This window comes from Triticum aestivum, chromosome 2D, assembly GCF_018294505.1.
Source record: "Triticum aestivum cultivar Chinese Spring chromosome 2D, IWGSC CS RefSeq v2.1, whole genome shotgun sequence".
Classification (NCBI taxonomy): Eukaryota; Viridiplantae; Streptophyta; class Magnoliopsida; order Poales; family Poaceae; genus Triticum; species Triticum aestivum.
The window spans coordinates 166569127-166576699 of NC_057799.1; positions in this window are offsets into that span (position 1 = coordinate 166569127).

Here is a 7573-nt window from a genome sequence, read left to right on the forward strand (position 1 = left end):
AGCCGCCACCTCGCCGCCCCCTCGCCCTACCCCGAGCCCCGCACCCCGCTGTACCCCGCGCCCTTGCCGGAGCCCCGCCGGAGCCCCGCCGGAGCCGCCCCCGACGAGGTACTGCCTGCCCCGTTCAACGCCGGTTTTTTTGTTTAAAAAAAACCTTTCGTTTAAAAAAACCCTAGATCGGTTTTTTTTCGGTTTTATTATTTTGCGAGCGTTCACCGAACGCGTTCGTTTTAACGAACGCGTTCGTCGGTTTTTCTCTGTTAACGAACGTCCGTTCTTTAACCGTTCGTCCGTTTTTCTTTTTCGTCGGATTTTTCTGCGATTATCTCAGATTCGATATCTGATCGAATCTTCGTTTCTGTTTAACTTCTCGCTCGTTTATCGGAATCAGGCGATTCAAGCGCCTAGAGTTTCGTATCGAAATTCTCTTTCCGTTTAACCTACTCAAACAAGTTTTTGCTACAGTAAAATTTGACCTAGATCCAGATTAGTAAACGAAGCTTCTTTCTTTCGCCGTTTGACTTTCGTTGCTTCTTTCGAGTTGATTCTTTTTGCAAACCGGAGTTCTTAAGTTGAACTTTCTGGTTGGATCTTTCATTCGAGTTTTACCTGTGCATTAGATGAGTACTGATTGTATGCTTGTTTGTTTGCGGTAGAGTACCCGGAGTGTGCCGCTTGTTACTTCGAATCGCTAGGTTTTGCGGATCATCAGCAAGGCAAGTAACACTTTGATCATACTTTTCCATACCCAGTTTTATTGCATTAGATCTATTCCTCAAACAATTGCATGATTAGGATCTGATTAAATTGTGGGAACTGGGAAGTAGTTGAGGTAGTACCTATTACCTGTTTTCTATTCAAACCCTTGGGAGTTACTTCTACGTTGCTTTTATTATTGCCATGCTATGCTCGTAGACGTGGATCTGGGTTTGAGTGATATTCATGACAGATGTGATTGTTAATTAATGGTTCAACTTAAGGTGGCAACTAAAACTCACATCTGGGTGGATTGAGGCACCTGGAGAACCCAGTGTTGTCTGTTTGTATAAGGACCGCCACCCAGGCTCAAAGGGATCATAAGATTATTCATGCTAGAAACTTCCGTGTGCAGCCACAAGCTATTATGGGCTCTAGCATAGTTGAGTAGGTTACAAGATCTCTTGAAGAGGTGGGCTAGCAGATGTAGGGGAAAGTAGGTGTACCGGTCCACCCAGAGTAAAGAGTGATTGTTCCTGAAAGACTGTGTCTCGGTCATCCGTTTCTCAAACATCATGCAGTGCGAGAATCAAGCGGAGGCGATCGAGTCTTGTGGGGAAAAGTGCGCAAACCTCTGCAGAGTGTACAAACTAATCATGGTTAGTCATGTCCCCGGTTATGGACAACTTGAGTATCTAGTACCTGGATTATCATTTGAATCTCATCACTATGTTACTTTTAATTAATTTTGTTGGGTTAATGATGACACCTAATTGGGATTGAGTTGGAGGTACCTTCTCAATGTTTAACAACCACCATGATAGTTAAGTAAAATTTATTCCTTTGTAGTAGGATAAAATTGGCTTTTCGCAAAACTGTAACCTTAGAGCTTTCCACCAGCCATATATGCATGTAGTATAGCGATATTACTGTTCATTATTCTCTATGTGTTACATTGCCAGCATATTATATGTGCTGACCCGTTTTCGGGCTGCAATGTTTCATGTTGCAGACTTTTCAGACGACGAGTAAGGTGCCTTAGGTCGTGGTCTTATACTCAGTGATGCCGCTGGAGTTGATGGACTCACTTATCTTCCAAGTCTTCCGCTGTTATCGTTATTAGATGGCCTTAAGCCATGTTTATCATACTTATTCTCTTTGGAGATATTCGATGAAATAAGTGTGTGATTGCTACTCTATTATAAATCCTCCATTTGTACTGTGCGTGTCAGCATTACTGATCCAGGGATGACACTGGTGCACAGCAGCAGAGACCATTTGAGGTCTGGTCGCTACAGTGACAAGTCCTAATCTCAATCTATGCCAACCCAAAAAACACCTTTGGAGATACCTGTAGAGCATTTTTATAATCACCCAGTTACGTTGTGACGTTTGATAGCACACAAGGCATTCTTCCGGTATCCGAAAGTTGCATAATCTCATAGTCAAAGGAATATGTATTTGACATCAAGAAAGCAATAGCAATAAAATTGAACGATCAATATGCTATGCTAACGGATGGGTCTTGTTCATCACATCATTCTCCTAGTCATGTGATCCCGTTCATCAAATGACAACACATGTCTATGGTTAGGAAACTTAACCATCTTTGATTAACGAGCTAGTCTAGTAGAGGCTTACTAGGGACACTGTGTTTTGTCTATGTATTCACATGTATTTAAGTTTCCGATCAATACAATTATAGCATGAATAATAAACCTTTATCATGAATAAGGACATATAAAATAACAACTTTATTATTGCCTCTAGGGCATATTTCCTTCAGTCTCCCACTTGCACTAGAGTCAATAATGTAGTTCACATCGCCATGTGATTTAACATCAATAGTTCACATCTTTATGTGATTAACACCCATAGTTCACATCGCCATGTGACCAACACCCAAAGGGTTTACTAGAGTCAATAATCTAGTTCACATCGCTATGTGATTAACACCCAAAGAGTACTAAGGTGTGATCATGTTTTGCTTGTGAGAGAAATTTAGTCAACGGGTCTGCCACATTCAGATCCGTATGTATTTTGCAAATTTCTATGTGTACAATGCTCTGGATGGAGCTACTCTAGCTAATTGCTCCCACGTTCAATACGAATCTAGATTAAGACTCAGAGTCATCTAGATCAGTGTCAAAGCTTGCATCGATGTAACTCTTTACGACGAACTCTTTATCACCTCCATAATCGAGAAACATTTCCTTAGCCCTCTTTAAGGTAACTAAGGATAATTTTGACAGTTGTCTAGTGATCTATTCCTGGATCACTATTGTATCCCCTTGCCAAACTCATGGCAAGGTACACAATAGGTTTGGTACACAGCATGGAATACTTTATAGAACCTATGGCTGAGGCATAGGGAATGACTTTCATTCTCTCTTTATCTTCTGCCGTGGTCGGGTTTTGAGTCTTTACTCAACTAAACACCTTACAATAGAGGAAAGAACTCCTTCTTTGACTGATCCATTTTGAACTCCTTCAAAATCTTGTCTAGGTATGTACTCATTGAAAGTCTTATCAAGCATCTTGATCTATCTCTATAGATCTTGATGCCCAATATGTAAGCAGCTTCACCGAGGTTTTTCATTGAAAAATTCTTATTCATATATCCTTTTATGCTATCCAAAAATTCTACATAATTTCCAATCAACAATATGTCATCCAGATATAATATCAGAAATGCTACAGAGCTCCTACTCACTTTCTTGTAAATACAGGCTTCACCATAAGTCTGTATAAAACCATATGCTTTGATCACCTTATCAAAGCATATATTCCAACTCCGAGATGCTTGCACCAGTCCACAGATGGATCACTGGAGTTTGCACACTTCGTTAGCACCTTTAGGATCGACAAAACCTTTTGGTTGCATCATATACAAATCTTCTTTAAGAAATCCATTAAGGAATGCAGTTTTGACATCCATTTGCCAGATTTCATCAAATGCGGCAATTGATAACATGATTCAGACAGACTTAAGCATCACTACTAGTGAGAAAATCTCATCATAGTCAACACTTTGAACTTTTCAAAAACCTTTTGCGACAAGTCAAGCTTTGTAGATAGTAACACTACCATCAGCGCCCGCCTTCCTCTTGAAGATCCATTTATTCTCTATGGCTCGCCGATCATCGGGCAAGTTAATCAAAGTCCACACTTTGTTCTCATACATGGATCCTATCTCAGATTCATGGCCTCAAGCCATTTATCAGAATCTGGGCTAATCATAGCTTCTTCATAGTTCGTAGGTTCGTCATGGTAAAGTAACATGACTTCCAGAACAGGATTACCGTACCACTCTGGTGCGGATCGTGCTCTGGTTGACCTACGAGGCTCAGTAGTAACTTGATCAGAAGCTTCATGATCATCATCATTAGCTTCCTCTCTTATTGGTGTAGGCATCACTGGAACGGTTTTCTATAATGAGCCACTTTCCAATTCGAGAGAAGGTACAATTACCTCATGCAGTTCTACTTTCCTCCCACTCACTTCTTTCCAGAGAAACTCCTTCTCTAGAAAGTTTCCATTCTTGGCAACAAAGATCTTGCTTTTGGATCTATGGTAGCAGGCGTACCCAATTGTTTTCTTAGGGTATCCTATGAAGACGTACTTCTCCAATTTCGGTTTGATCTTATCAGGCTGAAGCCTTTTGACATAAGTGTCGCCACCCCAAACTTTAAGAAACGACAACTTAGGTCTCTTGCCAAACCATAGTTCATACGGTGTCGTCTCAATGGATTTGGACGGTGCCCTATTTAACGTGACTGCAGCTGTCTCTAATGCATAACCCCAAAACGATAGTGGTAAATCGGTAAGAGACATCATAGATTGCACCATATCTAATAAAGTATAGTTACGATGTTTGGACACACCATTACGCTATGGTGTTCTAGGTGCCGTGAGTTGTGAAACTATTCCACATTGTTTTAAATGAAGGCCAAACTTGTAACTCAAATATTCACCTCCGCGATCAGATCATAGAAACTTTATTTTCTTGTTATGATGATTCTCCACTTCACTCTAAAATTCCTTGAACTTTTCAAATGTTTCAGACTTATGTTTCATTAAGTATATATACCCATATCTGCTCAGATCATCTGTGAAGGTCAGAAAATAACGATAACCGCCACGTGCCTCAACACTCATCGGACCTCATACATCGGTATGTATTATTTCCAATAAGTCATTGGCTCGCTCCATTGTTTCGGAGAACGGAGTTTTAGTCATCTTGCCCACGAGGCATGGTTCACAAGTATCAAATGATTCCAAAAATCCATCTGTATGGAGTTTCTTCATGCGCTTTACAACAATATGACCTAAACGATAGTGCCACAAATATCTTGCACTATCATTATCAACTTTGCATCTTTTGGTATCAATATTTATGAATATGTGTATCTCTACGACCGAGATTCAATAAACCATTTACATTGGGTGTATGACCATAAAAGGTTTTATTCATGTAAACAGAACAACAATTATTCTCTGACTTCAATGAATAGCCATATCGCAATAAACATGATCCAATCATATTCATGCTAAATGAAAACACCAAATAACATTTATTTTGGTTCAACACTAATCCCGAAGGTAGAGGGAGTGTGCGATGGTGATCTTATCAACCTTGGAATCACTTCCAACACACATCGTCACCTCGCCCTTAACTAGTCTCTGTTCATTTTGCAACTCCTGTTTTGAGTTACTAATCTTAACAACTGAACCGGTATCAAATACCCTGGGGTTACTATGAACACTAGTAAAGTACACATCAATAACATGTATATCAAATATACCTTTGTTCACTTTGCCATCCTTCTTATCCGCTAAGTATTTGGGGTAGTTCCGCTTCCAGTGACCATTCCCTTTGCAGTAGAAGCACTCAGTTTCAGGCTTAGGTCTAGCTTTGGGCTTGTTCACGGGAGTGGCAACTTGCTTGTCATTCTTCTTGAAGTTACCTTTATTTTCCTTTGCCCTTTTTCTTGAATCTAGTGGTCTTGTTAACCATCAACACTTGATGCTCTTTCTTGATTTCTACCTTTGCCAATTTCAGCATCGCGAAGAGCTCGGGAATCTTTTCCGTTATCCCTTGCACATTATCATCACAAAGTTCTAGTAGATTGGTGATAGTGACTAGAGAACTCTGTCAATCACTATCTTATCTGGAAGATTAACTCCCACTTGATTCAAGCGATTGTAGTGCTCAGACATTCTGAGCACATGCTCACTAGATGAGCTATTCTCCTCCATCTTTTAGGCAAAGTACTTGTCAGAGGTCTCATACCTCTCGACACGGGCATGAGTCTGAAATACCAAATTCAGCGCTTGGAACATCTCATATGCTCTGTGGCGTTCAAAACATTTTTGAAGTCCCGGTTCTAAGCCGTAAAGCATGGAGCACTAAACTATTAAGTAGCCATCATATCGAGCTTGCCAAACATTCATAACGTCTGCATCTGCTCCTAAAATAGGTCTGTCGCCACGCGGTGCATCAAGGACATAATTCTTCTGTGCAACAATGAGGATAATCCTCAGATCACGAACCCAGTCCGCATCATTGCTACTATCATCTTTCAACTTAGTTTTCTCTAGGAACATATCAAAAAATAGGGGAGCTACAACGCGAGCTATTGATCTACAACATAATTTGCAAATACTATCAGGACTAAGTTAATGATAAATTAAGTTCAATTAATCATATTACTTAAGAACTCCCACTTAGATAGACATCCCTCAAGTCATCTAAATGATACTTGATCCAAATCAACTAAACCATGTCCGGTCATCACGTGAGATGGAGTAGTCATCAATGGTGAACATCTCTATGTTGATCATATCTACTATTGAAGGAAATATGCCCTAGAGGCAATAATAAAGTTGTTATTTATATTTCCTTATATCATGATAAATGTTTATTATTCATGCTAGAATTGTATTAACTGGAAACTTAGTACATGTGTGAATACATAGACAAATCATAGTGTCCCTAGTATGCCTCTACTTGACTAGCTCGTTTATCAAAGATGGTTATGTTTCCTAACCATAGACATGTGTTGTCATTTGATGAATGGCATCACATCATTAGGAGAATGATGTGATGGACAAGACCCATCCGTTAGCTTAGCATTATGATCGTTACAGTTTCATTGCTACTGCTTTCTTCATGACTTATACATGTTCCTCAGACTATGAGATTATGTAACTCCCGAATACCGGAGGAACACCTTGTGTGCTATCAAACTTCACAATGTAACTAGGTGATTATAAACATGCTCTACAAGTGTCTCCGAAGGTGTTTGTTGGGTTGGCATAGATCGAGATTAGGATTTGTCACTCCGTGTTTCGGAGAGGTATCTTTGGGCCCTCTCGGTAATGCTCATCACTATAAGCCTTGCAAGCAATGTGACTAATGAGTTAGTTGCGGGATGAAGTATTATGGAACAAGTAAAGAGACTTGCCGGTAACGAGATTGAACTAGGTATGATGGTACCGACGATCGAATCTCGGGCAAGTAACATACCGATGACAAAGGGAACAACGTATGTTGTTATGCGGTTTGACCGATAAAGATCTTCCTAGAATATATATAGGAGCCAATATGAGCATCCAGGTTCCGCTATTGGTTATTGATCAGAGATGTGTCTCGATCATGTCTACATAGTTCTCGAACCCGTAGGGTCCGCATGCTTAACGTTCGATGACGATTTGTATTATTAGTTATGTGTTTTTGATGACCGAAGTTTGTTCAGAGTCCCGGATGAGATCACGGACATAATGAGGAGTCTCGAAATGGTTAAGACATAAAGATTGATATATTGGACCATGTTATTCGGACACCGGAAGAGTTCCGAGTGGTACCGGGTAAAAA